The sequence below is a fragment of the Ixodes scapularis genome, unplaced genomic scaffold (assembly GCF_016920785.2).
Source record: "Ixodes scapularis isolate PalLabHiFi unplaced genomic scaffold, ASM1692078v2 ptg000247l_1___fragment_3__unscaffolded, whole genome shotgun sequence".
NCBI lineage: Eukaryota > Metazoa > Arthropoda > Arachnida > Ixodida > Ixodidae > Ixodes > Ixodes scapularis.
The window spans coordinates 168,919-185,014 of NW_024609948.1; positions in this window are offsets into that span (position 1 = coordinate 168,919).

The following is a 16,096-nucleotide window of genomic DNA, read 5'->3' on the forward strand; positions in this document are numbered from 1 at the left end:
CCGAGGGCGCTTGCGTCGTCGCGGTAGAGGCGAAAGTCGATGTATCGACAGGCCGTCTTGAGGTACCAGACTTCCGTCCGAACCAGTCTCATGTAGACGTACAGGTTGAGTCTGTATCTGTTTTTCGTGCGGCTATGGAATCGATGCAGCGCTGCGCCTACCGTCATGAAGGGGCGGCCGACGAGAAGGATCGTCGCCGCGTGCATAGTCTCCAAGGCGTAGAGAAAGTCGACAAAGACGCTGGAGTCGCCGGGATTTCGAAGTCCGGTCGCGATGGTGTTTGCCAGGTTGTCGTAGTATACGCGTAACATGATTGTAACGTCGATTTCAAATAAAAAACAGAAGTTTCCCGCTTATATCGTTAGAGGAGATAGATGGTGAGAATATGGCGCGCATAAAAAACGCCTCAAACAACGTGACCCGGCAAAAGAGGACGGTAGCCAAGAATAAGAAGAAGCAGCAATTGGACAGTCGACAGCCAACGACTGCCGTGGACGACGTTCTCTGTAAGAACGAATTGCGTCGATTGGCCAAGGAGATGGAGATCGATCGCATATCAGAGAACGTGTACGGTAACATGCAATGCGAGGTCGATAGATTCGTCACCGAGGTCGTCGGAAAGGCCGTCGTCTACGCCCAGATGCAACACCGCAAGACGCTTTTTGTAGATGACGTGACCCGAGCTCTTTCCGAATACAACATCAAAGTTTACGGCTGACGTCCAGGACTAATACAAAACACCTAACAATGTCTAATAAGAATAACGTTATACTCAAGAAGCCTCCTTCTCAGTTTGAAGAACGACTCGAAAAGTCGATGGACGACTATTTGCGAGTGCACATTAAAGAATTGTACGATAGAGCCGGGGCGCACACGGGGTACAGGACCGACAGAGAGATAATGAAAGCCGCGTACGATTACATCGTGGCCAAGTATCGCAACGTTATACTTGGTCTATTTAACGACGTGACCCGAATGAACGACGTGATTAACGAATACACCGCGTTTCTTCTTCACTTTAAGAGGTCCGCCGAGCTCAAGGCTGAACACGAGAAGGTGGCCGTGCCAGCCTTAAAACACGTCATCGTCAGAATGTACAGAGATCAGAACAATCTACTCGGCAAGTTCCTGGCCACGGTGTACACGCGAGACAGACTGAAAGATGCCGGCGTCGAGGTGGTCATGAAGACCGAGGAAAAAAAGCTGTACGACGCCGACCTTCACGACGTAGACAGCTTGATCGAGACCTTTTACGACAACGGTCTGGACTATGTCGGCGTCGAGTCTTTAATTTCCAGCTACAACTCGAAGCTGAGGGGTGTCGGTACCAAGAGACGACTTTCGGACGGCGCTAGACCGTCTCTTCGGGATAGCACGAACGAGTCGCCGTCGACTCCTCCTCCTCCTCCCCCTCCTCCTAAGGACGCCCATGGAGAAGGAGTCGAGCGTCGCCCAAACATCAGCTCAGACTGCGGCGGAGGCGGCACATAGACGGCGGTCGGACGACGCGATACCGTCTCATCGGGATTCGGCTCCTCCTAGGGAAACGACGCCCAAAGAGAAGGAGTCGGGCGTCGCCCAAACGTCCCCTCAGACTGCGGCGGGGGCGGCCAAGAGACGACGGTCGGACGACGCGATACCGTCTCTTCGAGATTCGGCTCTTCCTAAAGAAACGACGCGCAACGAAAAAGTGTCGGACGTCGCCAAGACGCCGTATCAGACTGTTGCAGCGGAAGACGAAGGAAGCGGTTGGCTGTACGTCGTCGGTGGAGTTGCCGTCCTGGCCACAGCGGGAGTCGTGACTTACGCGGCAATGACCTATTATAGAAATAAACGCGCTAAAGGCGAAAACGTGTTTCTGTAGCTGAAATAAAAAAATGACCACCGACAATCTCTTGTTCAAACCTTTGAAAGCCATTCCCATAGGGTTTGAGGCAAGGTTGGAAAGTACAGTCGACGACTACTTTAAAGATTTTTACTACGCGCTGTACTCTAACGCTGGTGTCGAAACTACCCGTTACAAAGACTACGGCGACACGGCCAATCGCGTGTTTGATTACATTGTGGCGAACCACGCTAACGACATTCGAACGGCGTTGTACGATCCGAAGCGAGCCATAGACTTGGTCTTTTCCTACACACTCTATCTCAAGAGCATTCAGTCCAAGGTCAATTCGCTGGCCAGCGAGAAATACAAGCCCGGGTTTCTGCGCAACGTAGTCATCCCGGCCCTCAAACACTTGATCTACAGAATGTATAAGGACCCAAACAACGTCCTGGGCGAATTCATGTACACAGTCAGGACCAGGGACGTGATAAAGCAGTACCCCGAGGCGTTGGGCGTGGAATTTGCTGGCGACGACATGCTTAGTAATTTGTACGACTTGGACGTGTACGACCTAGATGCCGTGGACAAGTACTTGTACGGCATTAGCGGCGGAATGTACTACGACGTTAAAACCAATACGTTTAAAAAGTACAACTCTGTGCTCGAGCGATACCAGTCCCAGATCTGGCAGGATTCCGTTCTAAGTTTAAGCGACTCTTCGAAGAGTGGTGCAAGAAAGTCACGCGGCACTCTTCGTGGTCTAGCCAGCATCCAGCGTTCGATCCACTGCTCCGGGCCGTTTTCGATGCCGCGGGCACGCCGCAGTGGGACGCGGCGCTCGTTCGCTGGGTCGCCGCCGAGGAAGGTCAGACTCTTCGCATTTACGCCGAGTTGAAAGCCAAGGTTGAATATGCCCAGACCTTTATTGACGAAAAGTTTTCTCCGGAACTCTTGAAAGCCGTTGGCGAAATCGCAAAGATTGACAACGTCAAGCGGTTCGTCTTTCTCTCCGCACCTACGCTGTCGCCGACCGAGTTGCAGGCCATACTAGACGCGTTCGAAAAGATTTTAAAGAACTACACGGAGCACAAACATAGGGACGCGCTCGTCTGGGCGGTGACCCATCCGGCCGCGCACAAAGTCCGCGAAGAGGAAGAGACGAGGGACTTGTTTAACAAGATTAAATCTGACGAGTATTTGCAGGACGGTAGCGCCTTCATAACGTCACTATTGGCACATTACGCCAAGTTTCGGAGCCTAGAGGATCTCCTGAGAGAATTTGCTAGGGACCTCGATGCCGTTCGCAAGGACGCCGTCTTGAGAAAGCGCTGGCTGGAGAACGACGAGGAGGACATTAGGAAGGCCTTGATCGACGACGACTGGAAGGTGCTCTACGAAAAATTTGGGCGATTGAAACCGCACCTGAACGAGTTACGACGACTACTCCTCGCTGGCGTGGGCGATAGCGGCGACGTCGATGAAAAAATTGAAAAATTGGGACCTTACTATCCTTTAATCGCGAGGCACGGCAAATGTATGTTTGACGAGGCCGACGCCGCGTCTCTGTTTGCTCACGCCACCTCCAAAGGTTTGTACGAGTGGAAAGTGCGTCTCAAGTCAAAGTTTCCCAAAGACGATTTCGATAGACTCTATCGGCTCGTACAGGAACGCCACAGAGACTACAAAAACATGAGAAAGTTTCTCGGTGACAGCGGCCTGCTTTGTGCCCCTCCGCTCGTGAAACTGCCTTCGAGCGTACCAAACCTAAAGACTTGGAACGACGCGATCCTGGCCACCATGAACGCTGCGCCCGAACTGTGGATCGAAAAGATAATTAGCCAGTCGAAGTGAAACTTGCAGACGCTGCGCAAAAATGTTTCCGAACTCAAATCCCTAATGACTACGGAGCGCGAACGTAGAGATAAGATCCGCGAGTGGGGAATGAGCGGACCCATCGATAGATACCCGCAGACGCACGAAAAGGACCCAGTCGCCTTTGGCGAGTACGAGGGTTTCGACAAGGATTTGTTGGACAAAATCAAAGCCCCGTACGACATTGTAGCGACGGTGGAGTTTGATCGCATTCGAAAGGCGCACGAGAATTTCGAGCGGCACTCGGAGATTGTGAGGCGAGCTCGGTCGGCGGTCGCTACACTGATAGAGGCGAACAAGGAGTACGTGAAACACGTCGCGACGTGGGGCAAGCACCGCGCTTCCTTTTTTCCGTCCACCGAGGCGTCGCGCGAAAGCGTAAACAATCTCTTTTCGACGAGATCGGCAAATGGCGAAAACTATTGGGAGCTGCATCGAGACCTCGGGGTCGCGCAAATCACCGAGCTGTTGCACGCGGCGCGAACGGCGTACTGGAAGACCAAGCAGTTTAGTCTGGAAGCTCGAGTGAGGGTCTACTTGCGCAATCTCGTCGGCACCTTGCGCGTTTCGCAAAGCGCCGTCTCTTCCAAACTGTCTAGATTCAAGGTGTCGAGTCTGCTGAAGATGGTCGATGCGGAAGACGACGACGACTGGAAAATCGAATTTATCCGCTGGACCGTGGCGAACGAGGACGCCGACGTCGCTCGCAAACTCGTCGCAAAATCTTACGACGCCATGTGGAGGCTCTTGCGCGAAAGAGTGACGGTCGAGTTTTTCGAGTTTTTGCGCGAGGCCAAATACGCGGAAAAGTGCGTGGACCGCCGATTTCTACGGCTAGAGGACACAGTTCTGGAAACTTTTAGGGAGCGTCTCTTTCTCGATTTCGCCGACGAGACGGACCTGAGACCAGAGCTAGAGGCGTGGCTGGCGTGCCACGCCGCCTACGCGCAGATGGTCGACGCGGTCCGGAAAGAGTTTCCCGACCTGACCCGAGTCGAAAATCTCAAAGTGCACGGATCGGAAGAGGTACGTAAGGCGATCGAACGTGCCGGTCGGAATTACGCCAAGTGGCTAAACACGGAAATGATCTCGCCAAAGGACACGCTGGCCACCGTGACCGAGAAAGTCGCCAAGATTAGAGAGTTGGTGGAAAACGAAAAGCGCTACAGAGAGTCTCTGCGTGACTGGGGCATGGACTCTCCGGACGGAGAGTACGTTCGTCAGTACGAGGACGGCGTTACCGGAGAAGACGATTACCTCGCCAGGATAATACGCGAAGGCGCCATCGACGTTGTGGCCACCTTTCCCTGGGACAGAATCGCAAACGCCCACGCAGAGAGCGGCCTACGTTCGGCGAAAGGCCGAAATATTCGAGGCTCTGGGCCAAGAAACGGACTTGATGGACTGCTTTCGACACGTCGAAAGGCTAACGCGGGACCTGAAGCTTTCTCCCTGGCCGCAGCGAGGCGATAACGCGGGAGTGCTCGATTTTCTAAAGCGAATCGAATTGACGACAATGTCGCAAAAAGACCTGATTAAGCGTCATCACGCCGACCTGACTCGAAGCTTCGTTTCCGAGCTATTGAACATGTGTAGGGACGCCAAAAACTACCTGGCAATGTACAAAGTCTTTGAAAAGTACAAGATATTCGGAATAGTGAAGCAGCTCAAACTGTGGGACATTACAGATGCACCTGACGTGCCAAAGACTGTATTTGACACGGAGACCGTCTCGTATCCAAAGTGGCTGGAGGGAGTCTTCGACTCTCGGGTAGACTGGGAAAAGGCGAGTCGGTCTCTCGTCGCGGCGTACGAAGATCGCAAAAAGACGCTAGACATTTCGTCGGCTCTGGACGCCGAACGTTTGATCACGGAACCTCGCGCCGAGGCGTACGAGGCGGCTGCCAATTCCGACTTTGTCGCCGTCAGGCGAGCGTACAGGGAGGGCTTGCACCGCACCTTGCCTGCCGCGACGTGGGAATCTTGTCGGAAAGAAATTGTTCGTCTGAAGGACAAGGTACAACCCAAGCGCGCGTCTCTGGCTCGGGAATACGTAGCAATCTACGAGTCCATCCTCGCGCACCGTCGCGCCGAAGACGAATCGCCCGCAAAGTTAGTGACCAGAATCTACTCGGACGAATCGCTGGGCAATTCAATGTCGGACCTAAAGGAAGACGACGCAGATGAGGTAGAGTATCGGCACTTGGACCTGGAAAGGGATTTGAAGTTGTATTCGAAATTATTGGCGGAATTGGACGCGACGAGGGAAGCGTCGCGATCCGCGAAAGCAGACACTGACATCGACACCTGTCCTAACCTAAACGCGGAGCCCGTCGTTGGCACAGTGTTTAGCGTCTTGTCGACGCTGCGTTCGGCCCGCGCCGTCAAGAGTAAGGTGGACGCATGGAACGAGTCTCTGCGAATAAAATCTTTATTGATTGAAAAGAGAAGCAAGCCGTTTACTCGAGACTTGTTCGTCTTCCTATCTTCTTCTTTGTCGGCACGATACGCCGCGGCCCGGTGGCCGAACTCGGACGCTCCGTTGGCTGCATCTTCGAGGTCGGGATTCGACGATTGGTACTCAAACTGGGTCCTGCCCAGATACGTGTGCGACGAGAGCGATGGCGAGGCGTACGCGACCGAGATGCAATTTTTGAAGGATCGCAGGGCGATCATCGAGAGGGAGATTGTCGCGCCCATACGTGGAATCGGGACGCCGTTCGAGGAAAATGTGTTGCGAGCTCGGATTGCGCGGACCAAAAAGTATCTTTTCCTCACGGACGTATTGGGCCGACGCACCTCTACGGACGACCTCGACGTGCAACAGAGTACGCGCGACTTTACCGAGATGGCCCGATTCGTAGCGACAATGGTGCAAGAAACCAAGGAGGTGACTCATGCGATAGAGTCGCACCTGACGCCTTACGCGGAGAGCGTGAGGAGAACCGATCCGCTGGCCAGGGCGTACGCCGACTCGGATGACGGGACGACGGGGGTGTTGGAAGCGATAGCTTCTCCCGACGCGCTCGCGACTATGGACGCGGACGCGCTCCGGCACACGGGCGACTATGTAAAGGTTCTCTTTGAGAAGGAAGCCAGGATGCGAGTCTTTGAAAACGTGCGGGACGCCTTGTACGTGCGCGATTGGAAACCAGTCGCCCTGCAATACGGTGCCCAGAAACAAACTCTAGATTTTTTGGCTCTACGAGAGAAGGACCTGGTCGAATGGATCGACGTCTACCTAAAGAAACACGCGTCTTTGCAGAGTGGTGATAGGATCGAGTTTCTAGACTCTTTACTCGAGACGTTATGGATCGACCTATCTAGACTCGAAGGGATAGTGAAGGCGAACGAGCGCGTGATAGGGGTGGCCAAGTCCGACCGAGAAATTGCCGACGCGGTGGACGAGTTAAAGAAGAACGGCTTGACAAAATTTGACGAGGACTTAAAAGAGTACGAACGCCTGCGCAACCGGGCGCAAAACAACACGCTCGTTTCCTTCAAAGACGCGGAACAGTTGTTGGATCGGTTGAGGGAGGTCGGACGAGTCTTGCGTTTTCTAAAGAGCGAACGACAGAGGATATGCGTTCGACTTCCATCTCGCGTTATCGACTACATTTCGCGACACCCGGACTTTGAATCGGGCGGAATCCAGTCGGGAGTCGCCAACGCTCGCGAATATAAAGTGTTTCTGGCCTTTTGCGATGCTTGTGTCAAAAATTCCCTCGCGTCTCTTGTCCAAAGCCTAGACTTGAACACCACTGGGGAGTTGAACGAGGCCGTGGCGTCTTACGAACGAGTCTCAAAGCACTACCGTATCTACGACGCAGAGTACGAGACGCACGTGGAGTCTAGGCGAGAGATCCTAGCCGTGGTGCCCCAAACTAGCGCGCGAGTCAGATCCCTCGAAGCGGACCAAGAGTTTTTGCGAGCCTCCAAGGACGTCCTAGGCAGAGTGGCGTCCGACGAGTTGGCCGAGTTTGGAGCGACACTCGCTAGAATCGCCGACAGGATACGCGAAGGGGCCGCTCTCTTTGAAAAGCATCGGGCCGTGTTGTCTGCGGCGTTTGCGGCCGGGAGAGATTTTCCCAACCACCTGACCAACTACTACTACCAGCGCGACTGTATGCCATTCGCCAAGACGTTGAACGCGGTTAGCGCGCAGGCCGGCCTCTACGACGAATTCGAGGCAATGCGCGACGGCAGAACGGTGTCGAAGGAGTCTCTAGCCGAAGTGTACGTGCCTCACGCCGAGACCCTGGTGTGTTCGTTGGCGGCTTACGAGGCACACGTTCGTAAGGTATTTACGGACGATGCCATCGATCACATGCGCAGAGCCAAGGAGCGAATATCGCCCGTGCCTCTGGACGCGACCATCGACAACGAGAACCTCAGAGCCGCAATCGTGCGTACCGGTGCGTTAAATAAATCGCAGTTGTCAGAACTGGAAGACAATATCAGAGAAAGCTTGAATAGGACGCGGACCGTGATCGAAGAAGTGGGCCGCCTGACTACGTTCGGAGAGCACTGGGGTTTTCTGACGGGAGTTGGTAGCGACTACACGGAAGACCGCCACGGGGTATTTGGATACGACGCGGCGTTGAAGACGACGCGCGGAACGCGGTCGCCCAAAGAGTGGCTGTCCACTCTGGCCACGGAAAGAGGTTACAACACGGCCGAGATAGTGCAACTCCTCAAAACGGTGTCGTCGGTAAAGAACTTGTACAACGAGATACTCGGCGTGTTTCCTCCGGAATTGTGTAGTCTGTATTATCGCGTCGTCAAGCAAGTGGTGCTCTCGGACGCCGATTACAGAGGCAGGGTTCTACACGCGGCCGAGGCCCTGGCAAAGATTCGAGCCAAACTGGGCGAGTCGTGCGACCCGAGTGCCTTTGCCAAAACGTTCGCAAATGTCAGAGACGCGGTCGACAGTATGAGGTTTCTTCTCGCGCACGTCGCTTGCGTTCGCACGATTGAAAAGACACAGACGGCTCTAAACGTGTTCTTTGGGCGCTTCCCCCCGCCGCCACTTCAGAGAGACGTTGAGATTCTTCGCAAGTACGCTCTGTTGGCGGCGGGCAACCACGAGCTGGCCGCCCTGGTGTGCGAAATAATGGAGAAGACCCTGAAGGACGCTCGGTCCAACGTTCCGCTCTTGAATTACGTGGACGATCACCCCGACCTGGACGAGTACTTTCTCGTCAGGGTCGTGGAAGCGGCCAAGACATTCGCGAAGCGGTCCACCGTCTGCGAGTGGCTTTTTCGGCGGATGCGCGAGTATTATTCGAAAGAAGAGTACGACACCATGATGACCTCTCATTCTCGGGCCTTCAATTACCGAAACGATTGAATCGACGTTAAACTCATGGCCACCGTGCTGGCCGACGGCGTGGTTTGCGAACTGAACCCTACCGTGATCGAATTTATAAACGAGTTGCGGAAGGACGAGCGTAGGTTGTTAGGGCTGTTCGAGCGATACCGTGAGGCGGTGTCCACGTTTGAAAACAACAGGCTGGATTGGGCCGGCCTGATCAAGAGAGTCAGGCGGATGCCTCGCGAACGGATCCCGGGAACAGACTGGAGCGAGCGCGTCCATCCGAGCCTCGCGGCCAAACTCGCACACGGAGACGCGGCGGTGAAACTGTTTGAGCTCGTGTGCGACGCCGAAACGGAAGAAGACGCAATGAGCTCCGTATTTAGAGAAACTTCTTCTTCAAAAGACAATTTGGATTACGGGTCGGTGTTTCACGACATGGATCTGTGGACCACCGTGATCGAAAAGACTACCGCGATAGCCGAGCGGCTCTTGGACAAGCACGCGGACGTGTTTGGTTTTCTGGAGAGGCGCGAAGGCAGAGTATCGGCCGGGAACGAGGCCTCCGAGGTTGTGCTGCGTGCGATTGCGCGCGCCGCAAACACCTGGGTGGGCAAGCACTTGTGGCGAGAACTGGTGGCAGCCGAGCTCCTGAGGAAGCACGACTACGACGTGGACGTCGTGTTTAGACTTTACGGGAAACTCGTCTATTCCACCACGGGAAAGGAGTTTTCGAGCGGGGACGTGCCCATCGACGTGTACGAGTTTCTCAAGGACAATGATCCGCCGACCGGGACTAGTCCCTCGATGGAAGTGTTTCGCATGATGCGTCCCGAAAATGTACACGGTAAGCCAGTATAACCACTGATTTTTGTTTACATCTTATATTATTTAACAACTAATTTCTGTAACTCTTGGACATTTTGCATCACTCAAACTATTTACGCCGAGAGTGTAGTCGACAGTAGGCCGGCATATCACCTGGTTTATACCTGTGCTTGATTAATTTTGTAATTATTTTTGTATTTTTTGTAACTCTTGGACTCTGGTGCATTAGTATTATTCTCCTTTATTTTCCTTTTCTTTGTCTTCTATTCATCTGTTTTCCTTTTCTTTTTCTTTTGCCTTCCCCCATTTGCCTTGTCTCCCTTTTTCTTCTTTGACAACCTATTCCTTGGGGTCGAAGAAGAGGAAGTTTGAAATACAACTCAGTTGATAGTTCAGCGCTGTGTGAGTGTATTTTTTTGTGTGTTTGGATTTTGACTAACTGTCTACTTGCGCTGGTTCGTGATGATGCGTTAAAATAGCTCATAATTTAGTTTACAACGTTAAATTATCACTGTTTATATTGCTGAGAGTTTTCACTCTTCGCGTTCACCATTGCGACTGCCGTCCTTCAGCTGGCAACGTTGCTTTCTTTCTCTCGTGTCCTTTCGCTCTCTTTTGCGATCTTTCACTCGGGACCCCGGGTACAGTGGCTACAAGGGGAAGTGTGGCGAGCGCGCCGGCTCAGGCGTGGCACTTCGCCAGGGAAAAAGTAGATGGCGCTGCGGCACTTATACACGTTAGCGGCGCGCTGAGGCAGCATTGGTAAGGCTGCGTTTTTATTTGATTACGCCTCCGTATGTCTCACCATATAATAGAAATGGAATGTTTTTTCGTAGTTAACTAAAACTGAACGTCGGAACTATCATTTTCTAATTTTGAAGAAAAGGAATTAGTGAAATATCACGACGTGCGGGCACATATCGACGGCTCGGAACGTGGGGAAATGTGTTCGACTACGTAACATTTGCAAATATTTTGCCACCCAGTGCTATTTTGAATAAACAGAGTCACTGACCACTATTCTTTGCCTTACCTTATGAGTAGCTAAGCGTGAGCGCGTGAAAAAATATGCTCTTGTGTTAGTCGTCAAATACGCAGTTGTCAAAAGGTAGAAAGCATTTTATATGTACAGAGCTTTTAACGTTCGTATCGTTGCATGTTTCGCAGGTGCTCACCGTCGTCCTCGTCTCTCTCTGAGCTCTCGTGCTCAGCAGGATGCTAACACTCGGCTATCCTATGAAAAATTGCCTCAATTGTCTTCTTCGTCTTCGCAGTCGTCATGATCGGGTTCGTTGTCTAAGTCGAAGGCATAGTAACACTTCATCTTGTCAATCGGGGCCGTAGACGTGTAGAAACGCTAAGTGATCGGCCCGGAATGTCCTCTATACGATATGTGTCATTTGGAAGCTTCTCCGTTACTACGTAGGGACCTTAAAACCTTTTTAAAAGCTTTCTTGAATGTCCTATATAGGAAGTGATTCTCTCTCCACCACGACGATGTCTCCGGGCTCAAAGGTCGAAGCGCTGCACCGCTTCTTATTGTAGCGACGTTGCTGTTTTTCCTGATCTGTACGAATGGCGTGTATGGCCGCTGTCGTCTTGTCGCCAACTCAGTTTTAGTTACGTTGGTTTTGTCCCGTGGTGCATCTCCGAGGGACAATGAAGACGATTTTATTTAATTTTTTTAAGTGGTGTTTTAATGCTTCTTGGGAACATAGCATGCCGCCCAATTTTTTGTAGACATTTATGACGCGTATTTATGTGCCGATGAAAGAAGTAAAGAAACCGAAACTAAACCATCTCCAGTCTCGTTTCTGGGCCTCCGAAAACGGAGGTGACGTAGGGAGTGACGTCAAGTGTGAATAGTCGGTATCGGTAGTATTTAGGAGATCGAGACTCTGGTTATCGTGGTGGGTTATAGCAGCGCGGTGGCGCGGTCATAGAGTAATATAGTAAACGTAAAGAGAGGACACAGGAGCCGATTCGCGGCCCAGATAGTGCGTTTCATACCCTCCGCTACGTGGCGCTTTTCTACAATTTGGTTAAAATTAATTAAAACTCTTTGTGTGAAAAGTATTTATATTTTAAATGACAATGCCTTAAAATTGTTTAAAGTACTTAAAACGACTAAATAGTTTAAATCAAATGCGTCACAAAAACCACGTGTTGAATGGCGCCTGCCATGGCCTGCCCGCCTGCACGCCGTCACCTCTGCATCATTCTGCATGGCCTCTGCTCGTCCCTGCGTCGTTCGTCTGTGCCGTGCGTGCCTTCCATCTGTGCTTTCTGCTGCATCATGTTCGGTCGACTTTGCATCAATCAAGGTGATGCATGACCGCCCGCGTGCTCGCATGCTCGGCGTGAATTCGTGGAGCCGATCGGTTCGAGCTTCTCGCGCTGTTGTTTCTGCCGGGCTGTCTGGCTGCACTTGAACGTATGTGCATGTTGATTTTCGATGAGATTGTTTTAAAAAAGAATTTAACTTACGACCCTGCACACGACGTTGTCCATGGGTTTACAGATGACGGTGTTGAACGAACCTCGACATTGCAGATAGAGCCTTGGTTGTTATGCTGTCTGAAATTTCCAGGAGGTGCGTTTAGCCCCTTGCATACACTGCTGTGTACACTTCAATAACGTCTTCTGTTTAACGCAGTCTCCTCATTTCTCTCATTCGGAAGCTTTAAGGGGCGGTGCAACGATATTCAATTAGAATGTCTTTCACTTTACACAAGCTTACTGGGACTAGTGGGGCTCAAGGATACTCGCACGCAACGCCACTGACCAAGAAACTCCTTTGTTGCGCTGTAATTTCGAGGACAAAACCGAGTGTTTTCATTCAATCTCTCCTTCGAAAAACCTGATGACGTAGCTGGGCGGTAGCATTACCGCCCAGTGACGATATTTGAATACGGCTCATAGATTGGACCCGAGCATGGCGTGGACACTCGATTTGGGCTCGCGATAATCGATAGCTCGATAAACATTCGGGTAGTGTCCTGTGTCCAATCGCTGCAATGACGACAACAGCCGAACCATAACAATGTCTGGAACTCAGCGCGTGTCCTGTGCCTTGCCAACCCCAGCGCATGGCTATGATCAACATTGGCCGGCATATAATCGGCGCCAGATCACGGCGCCGCTTGTTCTAGCTGCGAGTTGAGGGGATGAACTCTGCTCGTTTTTTTTTATATTTTTTTCTGCGACTTCGATTGCGTATGGTGAAAACGAACGGGTATTTCACAGATCAATAACGCCAGGGATTTGTTTTAAGCGGTATTTGCGCAAAATACAAATATCAGTGCTTCGCCCCTTTAAGACTGTTGGCTTCACAGTAAAGTCTGTGGTTAGGGAGCTTCAAACGAAAGCTTGGTGTGTGTGGTCATAAGCCATTTTTTGAAGTTGACAACGAACAGGTTTACTTTGTCTTTGATGTTCCGCACCTTCCCAAAACAACCAAGAGCAATCTCCAAGCCCACAAACTTTGCATTGGAAATTAGGTCGTTGAGTGGTCTTCTATTGTTGAAATGAGATGAGCTTGCAATTGGCTCCGAAACTCGAGAGACACACTTTTTCAAGGACCTTTAAGTAACATGGAAGGAAATTGTGCCCCACAGGTACTGAGTGCCTCACTCTTTCTTGCAATCATATCCCTTGTTTATGCCAAGGAACTTTCTGAGACAGCCATGGCTACAGCCTATTTTTGTGATAGGATGTGCATACTTTTTGATTGTCTAAATAGCTAAAAAATTCAAGAAGACATGGCAGAAGTTGCCTCATGCCTTTCTGAAGGGAGAATCTCAAATACTTGATTTTCTCCACCAATAACTCGGATGGATTTCAGCATGGCAGTTCCAAAGTAGGAGGCAGCCATAAGTCATCATTGGGTGGCAAGTTACTATAAAAAGTGTCCTCATGCTTTGGGATGAGGTTTCAAGCAGCCATGACTTTGATTTCTTACTTACACGACGCCTGCAGCTAGACACACTTGAGAACGTTTTTGGAGCTATATACGACAGATGCTGGGCTGCAACACAAACCCAAAGGTGCATCAGTTCAACTCAGGACTAAAACATCTCTGAATAAAGAAACTGTTCAAGCTGTCGGACAATGAAAACGTAGAGGATAACAAGGCTGACCTCCTAAAGGAGTTACAAATATCTTCGCACCATGGAAGTTTGATTTCAGACATTGTGGAATGTCTTCCAATTGATAACTTCCCGCCACTAGAGGATATTTCTGAGCTGGCATCAGACATCAGGTCTAACATAATTGATGACTCGTCCACTTTTTTATTACGTTTGGGGCTATTTGATCAAGCTTTTGCTTGAACAGACAACTTACAGCTGTGGCTGTTCTCAGCTGCTATCGGATGAGTCTAATAACTTGACCAGGCCTCACCAGTACTGTCTTGTTCCTAAAGCATACCACGTGCCTGGAAAATTCTTCGGGAACTTAGAAGTACCACCACAGGCTGCCTTTCATTTCATTCAGCAACTAGGAAATCACTTTCTTCCCATAATAGAGAGTGTGACACATGTTCGAGGAGTATGTGCCACCTTGTATAGCACACTTTGAGGTCTGGGTGGTTTTAGCCTTTGCCCAGAGTAGTACCACAAAGGGTTTTTAAACTTGTTTTGCAGAATACGCTTGTGTTGACATGTTTGATTTCTTAACCGAAATTTGGACAAAGTTCGACATCTTGTAAACCCTGAGATGGGGAACGATAAAAAAACGGACGAACACAACAAAATCACACAACAACAAAAACGGACGAACACAACAACAAGATTTTGTTGTGTTCGTCCGTTTTTTTATCGTTCCCCATCTCAGGGTTTACAAGATGTCGATTGATTACCAGCTCGCCTGCACTCTCTCACTGCTTACAAAGTTCGCTTGCACTCTTCAGTGGCTAGTAAGAACGAGACAGGTTTAACTGTTAATATTGTATTAAAAAGGGGCGGTTGCCAAACCAAAAACAAAAAGTGCTTATTAAGTGGGCGGTGCAGCTTGCTCTCCAAATATTTGTTTTCCCTTTTGCCAGCGATGTGTATCACGGCTCCCCAACAGAAATATTTGTCCACTTTCTACAAAATTTCGATAGAAAATAGTGTATAGAGGCTAAAAGTATTTGAAAGAAAATGTATCCACTTTTGTATCCACTGTCCAGAGTTTTTTAGCCGTTTTTTTCTGAAGCCATATTTATTTTCTGAACAATTTCGGGGAATGTTTAGGGGCGTTGAATCTTGTCAGATTTCGAATAGAGTTCTCATTGTTTGGTAATGGCTCGCCCGCAGTGAGGTTGAGGCTATGCAAATTGGTGTTTTTTATATTTGCTGGAAATCGGGAATTTGTACTATCCGGCGTGTCCATCGCACTGTTATTATACTCTTATGACTGGTAATGATAGCGATGACCTATTTATTTTTGCACTTACTTCCCGTACCCGAGTCGGCGTGAAAGTGAATGTATCATACAGCATGTTCTCCGTGGAAAGGTTTTGTTAACTTGGTTCCGCTCAGAATCTATTACGAAGTGTACGATATGCCGAAGTCCTGCATATTCATTTATTTTTGTGAGTGTCGATCTCTTTTGTATAAAACATACGGAGCTTCTGAAGTAAATCATGTATGCATGAATGTGGTCCAATAAAATGTGTTGGAACCACTTACTGTTGTTGGCTCCAAAATGCTCCACCAGCCAGGAGTCAATGCGGCGATTGTGTAACTTGAATGCTTAACAATCGAAAAAAAAAAGAAATATATACACTTCTGCTTTGTGCAGTAAGTTCAAATATTATTTGACACATGTTGCAAGAACTCCATCGTAAAAAATAAAGTAAAAGTGCGTCAATATTAAGAAAAAAAAAAGAATGCTAAAAAAAACAGGGGCTTGGGGAGTCAAGGAACTCCCGAGAGCCGAGCGGGACGGGGAGGAAAGAGAGAGAGAGAAGGGTACCGGAGAAGCGGAGCAAAAATGCCCAAACCGAAACCGAAACTAACTTGACCGGAAACGGAATCAGATTATACTTAATACCGCCCGCTAGGAGCGCTCCCTGTCACTGGTCTATCTGGGCCGCTGGGGCCTATGGCAGTGTCCGCTCTTTACCTTGTGTATATTACTCTATGGCGCGGTCGTTGCGCCGACTCTGTCAACATGGACGAATGCAGCTCTCGCGAGCGAGTTCGAGCTTCCGTTCAGTGACCGAACACCAACGGAACGGGAGTACGTTTGTGGCGGCCACTGCCATCACC